The sequence below is a fragment of the Lepus europaeus genome (assembly GCF_033115175.1).
Source record: "Lepus europaeus isolate LE1 chromosome 21 unlocalized genomic scaffold, mLepTim1.pri SUPER_21_unloc_9, whole genome shotgun sequence".
In the NCBI taxonomy this organism is placed as follows: domain Eukaryota; kingdom Metazoa; phylum Chordata; class Mammalia; order Lagomorpha; family Leporidae; genus Lepus; species Lepus europaeus.
The window spans coordinates 1-21,546 of record NW_026909014.1 but is presented as its reverse complement, the minus strand read 5'-3'; the positions used below and the strand labels follow the sequence as shown (position 1 = coordinate 21,546).

Genomic DNA, 21,546 nt, shown 5'->3' with positions numbered 1-21,546 from the left:
GCCAGAGAAACAAGGACACGGAGTCGTTCCACAGGCAAGGACAAGGACTCTTTGTTTTTGAGGAAGACAAAAATTTGCAATTTACTCCCAGCCCCCTGGGACCCCCCACGTGGAACAACAAGGTGAGGCCCGCTTCTCGCCTGGCCCTCCATCATCAGCAGACACGGCAGTGCAGACACGCCACGGAAAGCAGACACATGTTCCCTGGACCACAGGCCACTCGCCTGGATGCCCACTTTCATTCTGTAAAAGCAGTTTGGGGGCATGGAAGCGCCGGGCGGAAGTGAGGCTTGGGCCCTGTGGTGAGGCTGTGCAATCTGCCCATTGCCCAGGGGCCAGCTTACCAACTTGACCATCACTTGCCATCTCTGGAGAATTCCACCTGTGCGTAACCAGGTAGACAATCTACTCACATACTCTTGACTATAAAAGCAATGCTCTCGGGGTAAATGCCAGGTAACCATCCTCAGGCACCCCCTCACCTCATTCCACATCCCATTGCTCTCCTATGCCTGCTCCCCAAATAAGCCCAGCCTCACACCCACTACACTTGCTGTTCCCTCTGCCTGGAATGCTTTTCCCATTGCTGCTTCCCAAGCTGCGCCTGCTTACCCATCACCATTCAGCTGAAATGTCATACCTAGGAGAGGCCCTCCTTCCCTCTCTCCCATACCATCTTACTGTCCTACCTTCCTGAGAATACATCAGTACCTGAAATGATCTCACTGCTTGTTCCTTTGGTTTTCTTTATGGTCTGTCTCCCGTTTGGAGAATAATAATGTAAGTTGTTTAAGAATAAATGTCTCAGCAGTTCTGTCCATTGCTCTGTCTCTGGTGTCTGGGACAGAGCCTGAAGCCCAATAACAGGTGCACGACAGATGCCTGCTCAAGGCAAGACTGGGATACACGAGGGGACTTGCAGAAGTTTGGGGAGGGGTGGGCATTTAGCCTAGTGGTTAAGGCACAGCGTAGGAGGCCCTCATTCCATGTCGCAGTGCCTGGGTTTGAGCCTGCCTCTGGCTCCTGACCCTAAGCTTCCTGCTAGTACCTTTCCCGGGGGGCAGCAGGTGATGGTTCAAGTGAAGCCACCCACACGTGGCTTCAGACTACGATTAGCTTCAGTGGGGCCCTGGTCCCAGCCATTGTGGGCATTTGGGGTGTGAACCAGCAGATGCGAGCGAGCTCTCTCTCTGCTTCTCAAGGAAATAATTTTTAAAAAGTTTAAAGTCCATAGAAAAATTGAATTGAAAGATTCTTATTTTTTGCATTTTTTTCCTACTCTGTGTTCCCATGAACTTAGGAAGACTCCCTCCTACTACTGCAGTTGAGAGGATATGGCAGTCTGAGTACGATGGGAGTGAGCAGCTGGCAAAGTCACGCACTGACCACGAGGACCCTGAGCCACAGCAGTTTGTGCTTGCGTTCTCTGCTGCCTACGGCGGTAACAGTGCACGTCTACATATATAGACAGACTGAGTGCCAGCTCTGCCCGCCTACCTTTCCCCACTAAACTCTGACCCAGGGCGAAGTCACTCCCTCTGGGGAGCCTTCCTGGACGCCAGTCCCCTCCTCCCTTCCCCCCATGCTTTGTCCTCACTCCTCAGCTGCTCTGTGCCATCGAGGGGCTATGTGGGGTATCAGACCCCAGCCTCACTGACCTGGGGACACCGGCATCTAGCACCCAGCCCACGTGCTCATCAAAGTGTGTTGAGATGAATACAGGAGGGAGGGACCCAGGTGCGAGTGAGGACAATGGCATGAATAACTGATGGAAAGTGTCCCAAGGGCCACCGGAGCCCTGAGCTCAGGGCACAAGGCCACGGCCAATCCCTACCTGTGGACGATCCCCAGAAACATCCATGGTCTTGGCATCGGCATCCTCAGTCGACTCAAAATCTTCCGAGTAGTCCCCGGGGGGTTCGATGTGGAGCCTCGAGCCGGCTTCTGTTCGGATCTGCACCGATCTCTATGCACAAAAATTGAGACAGCTTCAGAGATGGGGGTAGTGAACGTCTGTGTTCCTCCCAGGGACGTGGACTAGCATGGGAGGGGCTGAGCACAGGAGTCTGGCGCAGCTGGGGGGTCTCACACAGGCCGGCACCACGTGGGTCGGGCCACCTGGGCTCAGAAGTCTTCACTGCCTCTTACTGGAACTTCCCAAGTATGTGCCGCAGAGTTCTTAAAAACAACCTTTCTGGGGCTGGCGCTGTGGCGCAGTGGCGCAGTGGCGCTGTGGCACAGTGGGTTAAAGCCCTGGCCTGCAGTGCTGGTATCCCATATGGGCACCGGTTCTAGTCCCAGCTTCTCCTCTTCCAATCCAGCTCTCTGCTATGGTCTGGGAAGGAAGTGGAGGATGGCCCAAGTCCTTGGGCCCCTGCACTCGCATGGAAGACCTGGAAGAAGCTCCTGGCTTCAGATCGGCCCAGCTCCAGCCATTGCAGCCATCTGGGGAGTGAACCAGTGGATGGAAGACCTCTCTCTCTGTCTCTACCTCTCTCTGTAACTCTTTCAAATAAATAAAATAAATCTTTAAAAAAAAAAAAAAAAACCCTTTCCATTTGAGATGATCAGGCCTTTGGGAAGTATTCAGCTTCTCAAAAAGGGCCTTGTGAGCAAGTGATTTTGATCATTTTTTGGGGGCGGCACTTTGGCGTAGCAGGTAAGGCTGTCACCTACAGTGCCAGCATCCCATATGGGTGCCAGTTCAAGTCCTGCTGCTCCACTTCCAATCCAGCTCTCTGCTGTGGCCTTGGGCCCCTGTACCCACGTGGGAAACCTCGAGGAAGCTCCTGGCTCCTGGCTTTGGATCAGCTCAGCTGTTAACGGTCATTTGGGGAGTGAACCAGCAGATAGAAGATCTCTCTCTCTCTCTCTCTCTCTCTCTCTCTCCTGCCTCTGCTTTTCTGCAATTCTGCCTTTCAAATAAATAAATAAATAATCTTAAAAAAAAGATCATTTTGTGAGTTCAAGATCAGCCTAGGTTTTGTCTCTCCACTCCGGGCTCCCCCCATGATCATCGTCCACACCTCCTACGAGCAGCCTACGTGGATGCCAGCCCATGGGGCCTCCTGAGCCTGAACAACAACCTGCAAACCAGAAGCTGAAATAAACCTTCTCTTTCCCAAGACACTGTTCTGGGCTGCTTTATTTAGAGCAACACAAAGCAGAATTAATACACCTGGTGTGGCAGGCTGTGGGCTGACACCCAATATCCATGTCCCCTTCTCCTCCTGCACTGAGCTCCCAGAATCCCCTGCGGCTGGGCAGGAGCCCCGAGGTGCAGGTGGGAGGCAGGATGGGTGCCTGTTCTAGGCTGTGCCCTTAAAAGGAAGAAGCTCGGCTCCCCTGGCCCTGGGTGGAGGAGGCAGTGAGCTGTCCGGGGCTGTGGGGAGGGAGGGACATCTGGAAGATGCCACGGCACAGAGTTGGTGCCTGGCTTCTCCCATGATCCCCGGGCTGCCTGCTCCTGCCTCAGCCGTGTCCTGCCAGAGACATGAGCTTCTGTGCTGCTCAAGCCTGCGTGACCGGGGCCCTGCTGTGAGAGCAGCCAGGCCTGTGCCCTCATGGAGAAAGGCAGAGTCCTCTGTGATGCAGCCCATGGCCCCACTTCTGATTCCTGGGCACGCACTCGCACGCCTGGCAATCGGGCCAAACAGAACCACCTGCAGCCGAGGAGCACCCATCAGGAAATACCTCCACCTCCCCCTCCTGACTCGGAACACATGTGTGGCCCAAGCGTGGGAGTGAGAGTCAGGTCTGGCTGATCAGCCCATCCACCTCTCACAACAGGCCCTAGCCTGCAGATTCCGAGATGGGCCTGGAGCCACGGCAGCCAAGGAGGATGGCCCTGGGACTCCTGCTAGAGCCACGGGGAGGAGCTCTCTGCTGTAGGAGTGGTAAGATAAAGTGTGCCAGCAGCTGCTAAGGGCCGTCCTGTCCTAACACAGAGAGGAAAGGAGCTGACAGGCTGAAGTGGAGTTCTGATGAATTTGTGTAGATGCCCTGGATCCAGCTGCACCTGAAGCAAGTCCAGTGACCCTTTCTCTTTGGCTTAGACCAACATAAATAGCAATTATGTTCCTTCTGACAGTCTTGACCCTCACCTGTGCCCTAACCTCTCCGACCCCTGTGCCTTTGCTCATGCTGTTCACCCAATTTGAATGCCCTTCTCCCAAATCTCTTCCACGTACCCAAATCCTAGGTAAGTTTGGAGACAGCGCTCTCTGCCCACGCAACAGCTGTCCACTGCCTGATTCTGTGGAGGTGGCAAGATGCCTGAGGACAAGGAAGAAAGCCACATTTCAGGGTGGCCCGGAGGAAAAACAGAGGAAGCCTGGGTTGCTGGCGGCACCAACCACCCGTCTCCTATAGGCCGCCTGCCTCCACATGGCAGTCTGAGCCGTCATGGTTACTTACAGGGGAACTCAAGCCCAGTGACACTCCTGTGGCTGTATCACAGTGGGCCATGCCTGGTGAACAGCCTGAGATCTAACCTCAGGCAGACTGGCTCAGTTCCCAGAACCCTGATGCTAACTCCCTGTATGACCTAGGCAGGGCACGTCCCCTGACACCCCAGGCACCAGCTTCCCCATGTGCCAAAGCGGCACTCACGCTGTGAGGACGATACACAAGGGAGCAGGCTGGGGCTGGAGAGGCACCCACTCATGTGCCAACAGCTCTGCACAGGTGCCCGGACCTCCCCCTACCAAAGGAGGGGACACATTTCCTCCAACACGGACCCTAAAAGCAAGCCAACAACATCATCCACTCATCAGCTGGAGAAACTGCCGCGTGTTCCCAGGCTGCAGGCAGATCTGGCTGTGAGCAGGGCCCAGACTGGTGTGGGGTGAGCGTGGTGCCCAGGGCGCTATTGGAAATGGCCTCACTCTTGGGTGCCAACGTGCACGTATGCAAATCTGACTATGAGACCCCCTCAGATCTGCGCGAGGCGCCTTGCCTGTGCTTGTCCTGGTCCTGTGGCTGAGTGGTAGAAGACACAGAGCCCGAGTCCTGACTCCAGAACCTGAGTTCAAGGCAAGTCAGGCGTTACTTTCCCCGAGGCCCTGGCAAGACCCTTCCACCCCGTGTGAGGTTCTGCTGCCCCACATGCTTAGGAAATGTAGCATGTTGGAGCCTTATGGCCCCACACGACCTGCAACTCAGGCCAGGGCTCTCTTCTTCTTCAAATTCATTCATTCAATCTACTTATTTGAGGGGTAGAGAGGTAGGCAGCAAAAGATCTCCTATCTGCTGATTTAATCCCCAAATGCCCACAATAGCCAGGGCTGGGCCAGCCAGGAGCCCAGAACTCCATCCGGGTCTCTCACATGAGTGGCAGGGACCCAAGTACTTGGGTCAACACCTGCTGCCACCCAGGGTGCACATTAGGAGGAAGCTGGATGGGAAGCAGAGTCGGGACTTGAACCAGACATGGCAACACAGGACGTGAGCGTCCCAGCTGGTGGCTTAACCCCTGTGCCAAACGTCCACGGAGTGATCAAAGCTCACGCTGTGGCACGCTTCCTGCTCCCCTCAGTGCTGCCACTGCAGCTGCCACGTCACCCAATACTCCATGGTGCATTCGCTCACGACACACCCCCAGGGGAAAATGAGGCCCAAGGACATTAGGTGCTCATCCAAGGTCACCCCACTAAGAAGCCGCGGAGCCTAGTGTTAAAAACCCCAGTGGCGTGGCTCCAGAGGCCAGACAACCCACCGGGACCGGCCAGCTTTTCCTGTAAACGGCTGGAGAGTACACATCTCACACCCTGCCAGTGTGTGCTCGCTGCTGTAATACTCAACTGTCCCACTATAGCTCGAACACAGCCCCAGACAAAGCCGAAACAAATGGGCTGGCCAGGTTCCAATCACACTTGGTTTATAAGAACAGGCTGAGGCCGGATTCGGCCCAGGGACTGCAGTTTGCCAACCAATCCCTGTTCTAAGCCACCACAGGACACTGCCTCAGCAGGCCCAAGAGGGATAAATGTGCCCCACCTGGCGACAGCAGAGACCAAGCGGGCTTAGAGAATTGCCTGCGAAGATCTGAGGTACAGGAGGCAGGCAGCGGGTAAGCCACAGATGACTCAGGGCAAAGAGCTTGGAACGAGAGAGTGCAAGGGGCTAGAAAAGCAGCTGGGAAGTCTCTGTTTGCGAACAGAGAGAAGAGGTACAGAAGGAAGGTACCACTGTTTGCTTCCAGAACCTTCCAGAAGCCCCTCTGGACTCTGAGTGCCCTGTGCCGTTCCCTCCACCTCCTCCCACTCTGCTGTGCCCTCCTGACCACGTGCTTGGCTGCCCTGGGCTCTGGCACCAAGTGACACGTGGCTTTCTCCCGGGCTCTGCCCACTCGCTCTCAGAGCCGAGCAAGTGCCAGCAGCAAGATCTGAGGAGGGAAGCACCTCACAGGGCGCAGGTCCCCTGGAGGCTTCCAGGCCAGGACACTCCTGGAGGCCCCCTGCCTCAGCCAGGATGAGGCTGTAAAGACTCTGACTTCACTGCTGAGATGGACTCCCTGGGACATGTTCAACAAGTGCCCCCCCCTCCTCTGCAGGAACCCCTAGCAATGTCCAAATGCCAGGAGCCTTCTGGGCGGGGAGGAGAGAGTGTGAGGAAGAGGGGGGAGGACCTGTAGGTTTGAGCCCAGGTCTAAGGAGGAGCCTGACTCCCCAGCACCAGCCAGTGCCTCGGGTGGGGCCCAGCCCCTCCCGCAGGGTTCTGATATTTGGTCTAGAAAGGGAGCGGCCTTGACTAGGGCCTTGGGATTTATGAAGATGGCAGAATTTCAGTGCCCCTGGCCCCTCACCTTAGGAGTCAGCAGGTGCATTTTAACAATAGAACCACTGTGTCTGGCTGTCTGGCACGCAATGCCCTGTGTCCTAGCAAAACACCCTGCTCTTCTGGGAAATCCTCTCCTCACTCCTTGGCCTGCTAATCCAAGTGGAACTGAGTTCCCTCCCAGGGGCAGACGGAGCTGTGACGCAGGCCTGGTCAATCAGAGCATGGTTCATGGTGACTGGTTCAGGGGAACCCAAGAAAGGCAACAACAGGCGTCAGATCGGAAGCGGGAGCTTCTGGTAACTCCCGGTACTCCACGGGGCACAGGAGGAAAAGCAGAGCTGAAAGCAATGCGTCCTCTGACGTGGTCTGAGCCACTGGGCCCAGCCACAGCTGAACGTAGGAGAGCAAGTCATGGAACCGGGATGGGGCCAGGCAGTGGGTGCAGCTAAGACAATGCCTGGGAAGCCCGCGTCCCATGTCAGAGCGCCTGCTTTGCGCCCAGGCCTCTCCACTTCCCATCACAGCTTCCTGCTAACACGCACCCTGGCAGGCAGCTCGAGAGGACTCAAGGGCTCGGGTCCCTGCCACCCACGTGGGAGACCTGGATGGAGTTCCAGGCTCCAGTCTTCAGCCTGGCCCAGCATCAGGGGATGGATGATCTCTGTTTTTCTCTCTCTCTGTCTGTCTTTCCCTTAAAATGAAAATAAATTTGAGAGAGAGAGAGTTGGGAAGAAGACAGCTTTGCCTCTGATTTGAATTTTAAAATACAGGGAAGGGCTCCAGCACTCCAGGAGAGGGCCCAGGTATCTTTTGCTTCTGCAGTTTTCCCAGCCTCGCCTCCCAGCGGTTCAACAACACACTGGTTTCACCAACATCACCAAGGGGCAAACGCAGGTTTGCAGTGGGCATTGAGGCCCAGAGTCGGCAAAGTCCTCACTGAGCACTGACTGCACAGAAGCTTCTGGAAGCATGGCAAGACGGCGAAGAACACCTAAACACCGCTCTGAACATTCTGTTCCATTTTGCTGAAAGTTCTAAAACACAGTCCATCAATTAAGTACACACACATACACACACACACAAAACAGAAATAAATAAATTTTTTTAAAAAAGAGGCCAGGATTTAGGGCCCAGAAGATCTGGTAGTTGTATTTGATCATGACCTACCAACGCCTGCTGCTCATGGGCAGGAGCTAGTATGGCCAGCTCCCAGAACCCCCTGGCTACACCTGCTCTGGCTGTCAGCCCCAGGATTCCGAGGGGGTCCTCAGGCTAGCCATATATAGGCCATACGATGCAGAGCCAGGAGCCAGAGATAGGCCTGAGCTGGCAGAGACAAAGTGGGCTGGAGGCCAGGGTGGCTAGTGGCCCAGAGAGTTCCAGCAGTGCTGAGGGGCAAGCAAGACACCGGCAGGGCCCAGAGCAAGGGCAGAGAGTGGGAAGGACACAGCCAGTCCAAGCAAGAACGTGGCCACGCCTGCAGTCTGGCCGATGCCCTTGCTTTCCTGATCACACCAGCTCCAAGGAATACAGTCCTGGACGAAGCTGACTCCCTGTGGGACCTTGGATAAGTCACAGGATCTTGTAGGGCCATAGATTCCTCCTATTTTCTTTTTCAAATGAGAGTTGGGCTGAATCATCTCTAGGTTTGCTTTTCATCTCTAAAATTCTATTACACCAATAAAGAACAGTAAAAAAAAAAATTAAGGTGGTCCATAAAAACAAAATATTACTACAAAGAACACAGAGCTTAACTACTGAAATTTGAACGCAAATCTCTCCACTGGAGTTCATTAGAAGCTTCTTTACTCATGAAATTGGAAAATAATTCGCTTACTTTCCAATGAAGATAATTCGCTCTAATTATGAGCATTTGTTACCTAATCACCCTGGAAGACAGGTTGGCCCAGTCCCCACACCCCTGAGCCTCTCTGCTCCAGGTAGCTAGACGCTGCATCCAGGTTACACTACGCCTGTCTGTTGCACTTAGCTTCTTTGAGTATCTTCCTACCTTCTATCTCATTTATTCTCACAACAATTCAGGCAGGGAAGTGGAAGAAGGTGACATTAATATCAATATATGCCGCTTGCAAAATTAAGGGGTGTTCCTCTGCATTTTGCAAGGTGACCTGCCTGCTTGGGCTGGGAAGCAATAAATAAGATCGAATGTAAATGAAACGTGCGTACTATACTTTCTAGAATAGATGTATGCCTGCAGGAAAAGAGAACGAACAAAATAAAGTGACTGCATGGAATCTTTGTAAATATAATCCTATTCTCCCACGTACGGTTTTAGAAGGGTTTTATCTGCACTCAGAATTTCCTTTCAATGGTCCCAAGACTGTGATGCGTCAGTTTTACTTTCTGTAGATACAGGTAATAAGCACTGCTTCCATTTAGAGGGGAGTCACATCGTCCTCGGAGGACTTTCAGAAGTCATCAGGCGAGGGAAAAATCAGTGTCAAAATTACCTTTGAAAAAGAGCCTTCACCTCCCGAAAAGTACAGCCTTCGGGATACAGCTTTTTATAGCCATTGCTGTGATGAATGTGCATGTGTAATTTTGGTGCATATGGAAATGTATAGTACATGATAGAAATACATATGCAAGCTATAATTTTATGGTATTCTTAATTAAACTCTTCATACTGTAACTACTCCATCTTCCCTCTTCGGGTGGGAGGAGAGTGATGAGGGTGCAGGCAAGGGCCCAGCACCAAGTTCACAGAAGTTGAATGCCTGGCGGATGCAGCTTCAACATACTGGGCACCTACTCTGCGGCCAGCACCTATGCAGAGGCATCATCTCCTGCGTCTTTACCACCACTCCTTTAGACCAGCACTCAGCACACTTATTCTGTAAAGGACTGGATAGAAAATATTCTTGACTGTGAAGGCTACAAGGATATAAAGTCTCTGATGCAACTCCTCAGCTCTGCCACCAGAGCCCAAAAGCAGCCACAGGCAACATGTAAACAAACGGGTGTGGCTGTGTTCTAATACAACTTCACTTATAAGAGCAAGCAGCAAATCAGATGTGGCCCAAGGGCTGTGGCTGGCCGATTCTTGTTTTAGATGCACAGCTCTGTTCTCATGGGTACAAAGCAAAGAGGGAGAGAATCAAGCTGAGGGCCAGTGATTGAACTGCTTGTAGAAGGTCACAGAAATGCAGATTCAGGGCTCAGCATGCGGCTAACTGCCGTCATTACCATCATTATGTTAGCCTCATCACCACCGCCATCATCACCACCACCGCCATCACCGTCACCATGGGAGTTCACTTTTAGTCTGGATCTACAGTGGGCCAGGCACCCGGGCTCCAGGCTGAGCAATACATCAACTCATTGACTCCCCACAGCTACCCTGTGAAACAGGCACTCTTCTCTATTCTACTTGTCAGAGGCACACAGTGAGTCCAAAGAGTTCAGGACACTTACCCGGTGTCACACAGCTGGCAAGCGGAGGAGCTTCCCTTTCCATCTGGGCAATTCGGCCTGAGCCTGCACTGCGAACCACCACAGACTAGACTTCTCTCAGCCTGGTCCTGAGACCAGTGCAAGAACGAAGACAGTCGCAACAGTTCACGGGGAGAGGGAGCCCGTGGGAAGGAACTCTGCTGTGCTGCACCTTTTGACTGTGCTTTGATTCCCCGAGCAGTTAATAAGGGGGGTTGAGGAAAATGACTCCCCAGCGGAGTTGGGGTTCCCTTCCAGCCAGATGGTGCCCTGAGGAGCCCTAGAAGACAGCAAGGTGCCCGCCGGCGCCAAGGCTCAACAGGCTAATCCTCCGCCTTGCGGCACACCGGGTTCTAGTCCCGATCGGGGCGCTGGATTCTGTCCCGGTTGCCCCTCTTTCTGTCCAGCTCTCTGCTGTGGCCAGGGAGTGCAGTGGAGGGTGGCTCAAGTGCTTGGGCCCTGCACCTGCATGGGAGACCAGGAGAAGCACCTGGCTCCTGCCATCGGATCAGCGCGGTGCGCTGGCCGCAGCGCGCCAGCCACGGCGGCCATTGGAGGGTGAGCCAACGGCAAAGGAAGACCTTTCTCTCTGTCTCTCTCTCACTGTCCACTCTGCCTGTCAAAAATAAAATAAAATAAAAATAAAGAAGACAGCAAGGTGCCTGCAAAGCCAAATGCGGAGAGGTGGGCTTGACATTACACACTGGCTCCCACCGTGGCAGCAAAGGCTGGACTTGGGAGAACAAAGGTGGCTCAGAGGAAATCCTATAGGCAAAGAAAGCCTAGGCTGGAACCTTCCGGTCACAAAGAACATGCTTCTCTCCAGTGGGGTGACAATGCTGCCACTGGGTTACCAAAACGCGAGGCAACTTAGTCCTTTTGTTGGCCACATTGGAGGGCTCCTGCTGCACTCACCTGATATATCTATGAAATTTAATTTACATGACACACATCCCATGGAGGGACTGCTTTCTCTCACCTAGATGGATTGGTAAAAATCCAGAGATTTGCCAGTATATTCTTGGCAAGGTCTGGTGGAGCACAAAATGGCCCAGCCCTGTGGAGGGTATCTTGGCAACACTGTCAAAAGCACAAATGCATTTTCCCTTTGAGCCAGCTAAATTGCTACCAGGAATGTGCTGTGAAGAAACACCTCCACAAACAGGAAGACGCACATGCACAAGGTGTTCGCGGCAGCATAATTTGCAATAGCAAAGACAGAACAAACCAGAAATCCATCCCCGTAGGGAACTGCTGAATAAATATGGTGAATCCACACAATGGCACGGGAGCTCGTGAAGCTGGAAGAAAAACCAAGCAAGCTCCTTATAGTCTACCACATATAAATCCTTAAGAGATGGCCATATTTTAAATGAAGAAAAGAGGGGGCCAGAAAGTATATGGGGCATGTACCTCTTTTCCAAGAAACCGGGTGAGGAAGACTATATACTCGTATTGATTTTATTTGTATAAACAATTACCCGGGAAGTGACTTCTCCATGTAGACTTTAATATTATTTAAATTTTTGAATGACTTATTTGGATCTATTTCCTATTCCATAAACTCAAACTTAAAATATTACACAGCCAAAAGCTGATGCTATGGTTTGGATAAGGTTTGAGCATCCTTCCCTTCCCCAAGTTCATGGTTCCCAGGGTGGCAGCACTGGATGATGGTGTAGATCTTTGGGAGCTGGAGCCTAGTAGAAAATCCTTAGGGCAACTGGGAGTGTGCTATAAAAAGGGTTCAGGTGTTTCTCATGGAATTCTGGCTGGTGTTCCCAGCCCCACGTGGGCTCCTAATTCCTCTCTTGCCACATGATTCACCTACACACACCTCCCTCTAAAATTTGCCAAAGGGCACAATAGAGGGTGGGTGTCCTCACCAGAGCCTGCACCATGCTGCTTAGACCACCAAAACTGTGACCTAACTAAACCTCTTTTCTCTATAAAGTTAGCATGCCCCAGGTGTTCTGTTACAGTGATGAAAAACTCTAATACAGCTGAACTCAATTTAAAAAAAAAAAGATAATAAGAGGTGCTGTAGACCCCAGAGCGGGTGGGCAGCCTGGCACAGGGAAATGGAGTGGCTTCCCTGAACCCCAGGACACTGCAGCTTGCCAGAAAGAGAAAACCTTATTTTTGGAGGACAAATTGCCTTCTTTTAAGAGATCAATCTATAATGTGTGAGAGATAAGAACAAAATGATGGCAAAATACAGTTTCTGGAAATTGAAACAACCGTTTCTTCGCTAAGCCAATCAGCTACTGGTGAGGGTCATGTTCTTACGAAATGGCTGGAAAAGATGAAAAAGGAAAAAAGGAACAAAGACAAAGGGCAAAAAAAAAAAGTCAAGATCTGTCCAAATGGGCTTTCTGGAAATCGTGATTTCACCTGGGTCAGGTTTCATGATTGCTTCGTGTGCACCTGCCACTGCAGGGTCCTTTCCTGGGTCACAGCTCCCGGGCTTTCCTACCTGTTTGTGGCAACAACAAAGCCACAAGGCTCGGAGAGGCAAAGCAACTTGCTCAAGGTCACAGAGCAAGGAATGGGAAGAACACGGGTTTACCCTGTGCTCAGGACACTCACTACACCCTGCTTCCTGTCTGCACACCAAGTTCATGAACAAAAGCAGCCCTGGACCCACTGCCCTTACTACCCGCACCCTAGCACGTCCTCAGCTCCAGCCCAACTTCCTGCAAGCTCCCTGAAACTAAGATTCTGGCACTTACTGAGACTCACGTCTGTAGCCGCCAGACAGAAGTGGCAGGGTGGGAACAGGACTGCCTGGAGAGGAGGCAGCTGCCCACCCTATCCAGGGAATAACTGGTTAGTTTCAGCTGCCAGCTTCCCCCCGACAAAACAGACTTGGTCTTGGTGAATTCAATTTTTCTAAATAAATTATAAATCCAGTCTTCTGAGAAAGCTTCTAATGTTATTTATTTGCTTAGATAATTATTTATTTAAATGGCAGAGTGACAGAGAGAGAGAGAGAAGGAGAGATAGAAAGGAAGAGAGGGATCTTCCATCTGCTGGTTCACTACCCAAATGTCCACAACAGCCAGGCTGGATCAGACTGAAGCCAGAAGCCTGGAACTCCACCTGGATCTCATGTGTGAATGGCAGGGGCTCAAGCACTTGGCCATCTTCTCCTGCTTCCCTGGACATTAGTAGGGAGCTAGACAGGAAGTGAAGCAATCGGGACTTGAACTGTGGACCACATGGGATGTCAGCGTCACAGGTGGCGGTTTAACCCACTGTGTCCCAACGTTGGTAGAGGCTTCTCGTGTTTAATGTGGACAAATAATTTTAAAAAATTTAAAGCTCAACAAATAGGCTTCTCATTTTCAATCTAGTAGGCAGTTAAGACAAAAGATTAGAAAATATCCCACTTTTCAAAACCATGACAGCCGGCCCTCAATATCTGCAGGTTCTGCATCCACTGATTTAATGAACCTTGGGCTGAAAATACTGATGGGGCTGATGCTTGGCATAGCAGTTAGGATGCTCACCTCCCACACTGGATTGACAGGTTTCAGTCTTGGCTCCAGCTACTGATCCAGTTTCCTGCTAATGTACACCCTGGAAGGCAGCAGATGATGGCCCGAATACTTGGGTTCTCTACCACCCACATGGCAGAGGCTGGAGTTCCTGGCTCCTGGCTTCAGCCTGGCATTTGGGGAGTGAACCAGTGGATGAACAATCTATATCTGTCTCTCTGTCTCCTAAATTAAATGAAAATAAATGTTAAAATATGCAGATGAAAACTACATCTGTACTGAACATGCAGCCTTTCTAGTCTTGGTATTAACCACTATTCACACAGCATCTACACGTAGGAGGTAATGGAAGTCGCCTGCAGGTGATTTAAAGCGTAGGAGATGTGTTTAGGTGGTCTGCTAGCACAGCACCAGGGTATATAAGGCACTTGGCCATCCTTGAATTGTGGCATAGGGAAGGGGGAAGCCTTAGCACCAGTCCCCCGCGGATAACAGGAAATGACTAATTTTTTTTATGTTTATTTTATTTTCATCTAGGCACAATGAGGAAGTCAGATGGACAAAAACAATCTTAGATCTTCCATCCGCTGGTTCACTCGCCAAATGTCCACAACATCCAGGGCCGGGACAGGCCAAGCCAGGATCCAGGAACTCCATCTGGGTCTCCCATGTAGAAGGCAGGGGCCCCAGTACTTGGACCACCACCTGCTGCCTCCCAGGATGCATTAACAGGAAGCTGGATAGGAAGCAGACTAGCTGGGACTTGAATCGGACACTCCAATATGGGACGCAGGTGTTGGAGGCAGCGGCTTATCCCTCTTCCCCACAACTCCGGGAATAACTGTATTTATTAAACCTGGATGCCCTGGGCCTCTTCTGAGGGCACCTCCTTAACCTCCTTAAGGCCATCCCATGAAAAGAACAGAAGTCTGCTGGACAGAGGGCAGGGCTGTTGGAACACTGGCTCTGCCGCACAACCTTTCCCTTCACTGCCGACGTGCGCCTCCCGGCTGGTTCCGAGCCCAAAGTTCCATTCCTTCTGCTGAAAGCCTGAAACAATATCCCTGTCACTCTTCCTTTGCATTTTCGCTGTAACCAGAATTCCCAGGGCCCGGTTTACTGCCAAATTACCTGAGATAAACAAGTCATGCTAAGATCCTTTTTCCCTTTCCAAACCCAAACAGCAGCTGGCAGCTAGAAACGGTTATTTATAACCTGTGCACCGCGCCTCGCACTTGCTTCGTTGAGGAATGCTTAGCCGGGCATTCTTGGGCCGGCTTCGTAATTGGATGAGAGCCTGGGGAAGACGTCGTGTGGCTGGGGACTCATTCCCTCCTGGGAGTCCTCTAAGACCCAACACTGGAGTCTGCTGTCTGGGTTAAGACAGCGCATGTCAAACACTTAGAACAGGGCTCTACGTAGTGCAGGTGCTCAGCTGCTCATCCCCTCCTCCAGAAACGACCATTAGAGGCTCTCCGTGAGTTCTAGGCAACTTGGGCTCCCAAATATATCCTGAGGGTGTCCATTCTCCCACTCTCCAAGCCCCCAGCATCCCTCCTTGGAATTTTTCACTGGGCATCTAGTAGGTCTCCAGCAGCCATAGCAAAGTAAGACCGTACCACTTGCTGGCTTGACTCTCCAACGCTTCCCTCTGTGAACACCCACACAGCTTGCCCTGGCTGCCCAGGCTCAGCATGGCCTGGCCCGGGGCACAATCCAGACTTCTCCTCTCCTTCCTCGAGGGCACGCTCCTGTAGCCCCACCTGCCCATCTTCGGCCCCTTCCACCCAAGATTCCTCCCCGCCTCCCGGCCCTGGCCTTCTCCTTTCCCTTGTTCAGGAGCCCTCGCTTCCCTCGGTCTCAGCAATCAGATCCAAGCTAGAGGGACTCGGTTCCTTGCAGCGAACTCGTCCTTCCGACTTTCATCTTCTGCACAGCACTTATCTGATCTCTTTCCTATTAATGTGTCTGTGGTCTGTCTCCCCCACTAAATATCAGCGCTGCAAAATCGGAGGCAGCTGCCTGAATTTATCATCACTGAATGGCCCACACCCGGAAGAGTGCTTGGACAGGTGCAGGCACGAATGGGTGAATGGTGGGGTTTCTGAACGGACGCTGCGGAAAGGGCCGGAGGGCGGGCCTAGGAGCTGCAACAGAGACTGCATGCTCTCTCACGGTGTGCCCTCCTGCCCCTTTCCCCCCGCTCCCTCTGGGATGTGGAAACAAAATATGACAGAGGAAGTCTAATACCCCCTTGGAGATAATTGGAAAGTATTGATTTCTTTCTGTTTGAAACGGTAAAGATAAGTAAATGTCACACTTCTGTAATCGAGTCAGTGGCTTATGGGACAACTGCTTCCCAGGCGGAAATGTATTTCCGTCTGCTTCTGTATCCATCACACAAGCACCTAAACCCATGCCTGCGCCGCACTCCAAACCAGCCCCGTCCACCCACCCCAGCTCCCCACAGGATACAAGTGAGGACTGTGGGTTTGTGAAAATGGGTGTGGACGAGGGGCTTCATGAAAAACTCACGTTCTCCGTTAGGTCCATTTCCTCACAAGCTTTCTGTAGCCCCCATGTGTACACAGATACAAATTAAAGTGCCTTTTTGCCCCCACCACCACAGTGATCTGTCAAACTGCCTTGAGTAATATGGGATATAGTCATGAGATCTCCCAGAATCCTAAGGGAAAAGATGTGTTCCTGCCCCGCCGATGTTCACTGTGTGCCTACTGAGCGCCAGTACCCCTCCAAGGGCTTCAGACAGATGATGTCCTGTGATCCTTACAGCTGCCCATAGGAGGCTCCTTTTGACAACCTCCACTTGCAGTGGAAGGGCCTAGACATTGAGAGAGGGCGTGACTGACCCCTGAGGCCACAGAGCTGGGCAGAGGAGTCAGAATGCAAACCATCCACAAGCTCCACCCTTTCCTCTCCAGCACCAGGAGGGCTAGGGCTGGGCAGCAAGCCCGCGGAGAGAGGGAGAGAAGGATCAACTCATCTGCTGTCCTGGTTTTTCAGTTTCCTTCCTCAGGCCTAAAAATGAAACTTCCATGTGCAGGGAAGCCAGGGGCAGAGCCTTGCACAGCACAGGCCCCTGGCGGGGGGGTTGGCGGGGGGGGGGGGAGAACAGCGTGGAAGGCACTAGACTGAAACTGATCAGGGCCTTGTGTCCACAGCCCAGGCTGCCCATGGGCAGCTACTCAACTCCCCTGGGCCTGAGCCTCTGCATCTGCCACATGACAGTGTTCAGACTTGCTCCAAAGTCCCTTACTGACTGAATCCAGCCCACACACATCTGTCTGGTCTCCATGTCAAAAAAAAAATTAATTTTTTCAGCCAACATTTAAAACTTGGACTATCTCACATTTTAAAATCTGGAGATCTGGATTTTCTTGAAAAATCAAAAGATCTGGCAGTGCAAGGCCTGCCTTCCTGCCTGGCACCCGTCACAGGGAACCGAGAGTGGCAGCCCACCAGCTGGCATGGTGCTCTCTGATTCCCAACCCTAGCTCTTCTGGTTGTCTCCCTGCCACCAAAGTCAAGTCCAGGGTGCCATTTACCAGCAAGTCTGAGAGGTGCCCCCCAAAGAGAAGATGAAAGTGAAGATCCATGTGTCCACATCTTCAGCACAAATGAGTCCCACCATCACTGTCACCATCACCATCATCACCACCACCACCACCACCACCATCACCATCATCACTATCATTGTCACCATCACCATTATCACTACTATTACCACCATCACCATCACCATTATCACCACCATCACCACAGCTAACACTAACTGTGCCAGGCCCAAACTTAAGGGCTTTGTATCTATTGACACATTTCATGCTCTAATTACACATGAAAAAAATGGAAGAGGCCACATGCTTCAAGAAATGAGCAGACAACAGATTTCTTTATGAGACTGAATAATATTCCTAGATATGCGAAGTATATTAGGTGTTGGAAGAAAACCAACAGAAGCAGCATAATGACATTAACCCTGCCATGGCTGTCATTCATATACAACCTGGTCCTGCAGGCCTCTACGTTGTGATTGTGATCCCTGCAGGGGTCTTCAGGGTTCTGAGAGACCTTGGGGGCCCCAGAATGGGAGCCTGACCATAACTATCAAGTCCTTTACAGGGTGAAGACCAAAATCCAGCAGGCAGGAACACAATTTGGGTCTCCCATGGGGGTGGCAGGGACCCAAGTGCTTGAGCCACCGCCTGCTGTCTCCCAGAGTATGCGACAGCAGGAAGCTGGGATCAAACCAAGGTACGCTAATATGGGACATGGGTGTGTTCCTACATCTAGGTAGCCTGGGCCTGTTAGAAGAGGGAACACACAGAGAATGCATGGCAAGTCAGAGAGTTTAGCAAAGCGCTGTAGTCTCTGCAGGTGGGCAATTTCCTGCCAGATTGCATTCACCCACAGCTTTCCCATCTCTGAAGATGATTAAGTCTGGGAATCCATCAGCTAAGGGTGGTCAAGGTCACAGCGGGTTCCAAAGTGAGGCAGGAGCTGGGAGTGAAAGTTAACTTCACGGGGATTGGAAAAAGGGGGAGGGTAAGAATTCCCCCTGGAAAGTAGGGGGAGAGGCTGTGGGTTCAGTAAAGGCAGCTGAGCCAGACTGTGGTACTAGGACAGGTTCCAAGTGTTCAAAGGACAGTATCTAGGGGACCCTGGTTGTCTACTGGAAACAAAGGGAGCAGCAAAGGTCTCCAGAAGCGTGGGCCTTTTTTTAAATTTATTTTTATTTATTTATTTATTTTTTGACAGGCAGAGTGGACAGTGAGAGAGAGAGACAGAGAGAAAGTCTTCCTTTTCCATTGGTTCACCCCCCAATGGCCACTGCGGCCAGCGCACCGTGCTGATCCGAAGCCAGGAGCCAGGTGCTTCTCCTGGTCTCCCATGTGGGTGCAGGGCCCAAGGACTTGGGCCATCCTCCACTGCACTCCCGGGCCACAACAGAGAGCGGGACTGGAAGAAGGGCAACCGGGACAGAATCCAGCGCCCCGACCAGGACTAGAACCCGGGGTGCCGGCGCCGCAGGTGGAGGATTAACCTATTGAGCCACAGGGCTGGCCAGCGTGGGCCTTTTTTCTGTGTGCTGTCATGAGCCTGGCCAGCCAGGTGCTAGGGGACCAGCTGGTACAGCCCTTTCCTGGCTACCATGTCGACCCAGTGAACACGTGCCAGGCTGTGTGCCAGATGTCGGGCATACAAAAGAACAAGAGCGGGCCCTGACCCTCAAAGAGGGAACAGGGCATGGAGTCCAATTCTAGGGGATCCTGCCGTCAGGGAGGGGACGCAGGTCACTGTAATCTGTAGCCAGGGGGTGGGGCAGTGGCAGGGGGAGTGACTTCAAGGAAGGACCCAGCTTGCAGATAATACAGCCTGGGCAAGGTGTGGAGGTGGGAAAGGATGTAGTGTGCTCAAGAAGTGGCTTCAGGGGCCTATGGGGAAGCCAGTATGCTTATGCAGGAAGTGAGCACCTGCTGACTGGCACCACGAGCCACAAGGAGTCAAACCATCAGCCTGTTTCCAAGGTCAAAGGAGTGAGCCCTATTCAGCCCTGGGGGATCAGGTCTGAGTGACAATGCTGGCACGGCAGGGCCAGTTGCTTAGGAGGAGGAGCTTGGAGCTATTTAGAGAGCACTTTATCAAAGAATGAGGAAGTATGGCTACTGACATATTCAGGGCCAGCATTCTGCTTTCTTGTTTGTTTTTCTGAAAGGCAGAGGGACAGAGAGCTCCCACCTACCGGTTCACTCCCCAGATGCCAGGAACACAATCCAGGTCTCCCACAGGGGTGGCAGGGACCCAATTACTTGAGCCATCACCTGCTGCCTCCCAGGGTCTGCGTTAGCTGGAAGCTGGAATTGGTAGCTGAAGCCAGGAATCAAACTCAGGTACTCTGATATGGGACATGGGCATCCTAACTGCTACACTAAATGCCCACTCGCCAAAGCACCTTGTTTATCAGGAGACACAAGAGTTCAGATTTTTATAAGCACTATTTCTGACTCTGGGAAGATACACCTTTGGGCCCAGGGCAGTCTGGTATAAAACTCTGGGCTTGAAGCAGGTGTCTAAAGAGGAGGCTGAAGAGGAACTGCTTCCCCACAGCAGTCTCCAGGGAAAGGTGCTATGTCCACAGGGCAAGTGTTCAGACTGCAAGGGTCAGGCTGTTCAAAACCCCATGGGGCATCAGCAGCCGCACTTTCTCACTCTTTGATAAAGTGCTCTCTAAACAGCCCCAAGCTCCTCCTCCTAACCAACACCACTGCTCCTTGTAAGGCCTCTCCTACTTGGAAACAGAGGAGTGGTCCCAGGGCCAGACCCTGCAGGAGCCAAGGCAAGTCAAGGAGTTCATTCAGCAGCCCGCGGGGCAAGCCATGCCCATGGGCACAGCCTCCAGGGAGTGAGAAACTGGCCTTTGATGACATACTCCAGAGTGCACACTTGTCTGGGTGGAGCCCTGGCTCTGCATCCACTAGCTAACCGTGTGGTGTGAAACGGGCACAATCACGGTACCATACTGAGCTGTTTCAAGAATGCAACTCACATTCTCTATGGCAGCAGTCAGCAGATTTATCTTGCAAAGGGCCAGCCAGCGAACATTCTGGCCCCATGGGCCAGACGGTCTCTGTCACCACAGTCACCTCGGCCAACATGCCGTGAAAACAGCCATAGACACGGGATGCCAATGGGTACAGCTTTATTTACAAATAAAGGGACTTGACGAACGTTATCTCCTAGGGACTGCCACGCTGGGCTGTAGTTATCTATGCCTGGCTTTTCCCACCCGATTCTGAAGTTCTTACAGGCAGTAGTGACAGTCTGTCTTTCAGACCAGAAAAACCAGGCCTTGCACAGTGTGGCACACAACGAGGCCCAGCGGGACTTCCAAGGTTCTCAAAGTTGCCACTACAGCAGGCTTGTAACTTCAAATGCCGGCAGGCCCAGGCAGGGCAGAGTTGCGACTAGGGAGCTGGCCAGCGAGGCGTTGCGTGGGCTGGGAGAGGGTGCCTGCCTTCTAAAGGGGGCGGTCTCCACTCAGCTCTGGTGGTGAGGGAGTGGCCACCGGGCAGAATTCTGACTCTCTATTAATAGACTTTACTGATATTTTCTTTTTAAAGATTTATTTATTTATTTGAAAGAATTACAGAGAGAGGTAGAGCCAGAGAGAGAGGTCTTCCATCTACTAGCCCACTCCCCAAATGAGCACAATGGCCAGAGCTGAGCTGATCTGAAGCCAGGAGCCAGGAGCTTCTCCAGGTCTCCCACGTGAGTGCAGGGGCCCAAGAACTTGGGCCATCTTCTACTGCTTTCCCAGGCCATAGCAGAGAGCAGGATGGGAAGTGGAGCAGCTGGGACTCAAACAAGCACACTTATGGGATGCCAGCGCTGCAGGCTAGGGCTTTAACCCACTGTGCCACAGCGCTGGCCCCAGATTTTACCGATATTTTCAACAAAACCTCATAATCAGATTCTTACGAGAAATCTGCCACTGTTTCAATGTTGACAACTAATTTAAAAAACTAATTCAAAATTTAAAAAATCATCACGGGCCAAGGAAACACTTCCATGGATGACTATTTTGCAATCTGAGATAAAGGGTTCATTTTCAAGTTGGCTACATCTCTATTTTTAAGGCTAAAGTTTTTTTTTTTTTAATATTTCTTTATTCATTTGAAAGTCAGAGTTGCAGAGAGAAGGAGAAACAGAGAAAAATCTTCCATCTGCTGGTTCACTCCCCAAATGGCCACAACAGCCAGAGCTGGACCAGTCAGAAGCCAGGAGCTTCTTTCAG

General features: G+C 52.0%; 1 long non-coding RNA gene across 1 annotated transcript in view; it reads right to left on the bottom strand.

The window, feature by feature from the left end:
* LOC133754356 (uncharacterized) overlaps positions 1–13,953 on the bottom strand; it is a 33,763-nt gene extending 19,810 nt beyond the window's left edge. Inside the window, exons 1-2 of the long non-coding RNA XR_009865224.1 lie at positions 13,746–13,953; positions 1,835–1,966 (exon numbers count right to left, since the gene is read on the bottom strand). This is a non-coding gene — a long non-coding RNA (uncharacterized LOC133754356). The remainder of the gene's footprint in view (positions 1–1,834; positions 1,967–13,745) is intronic.
* Between the last annotated feature and the right edge of the window lie 7,593 nt (positions 13,954–21,546).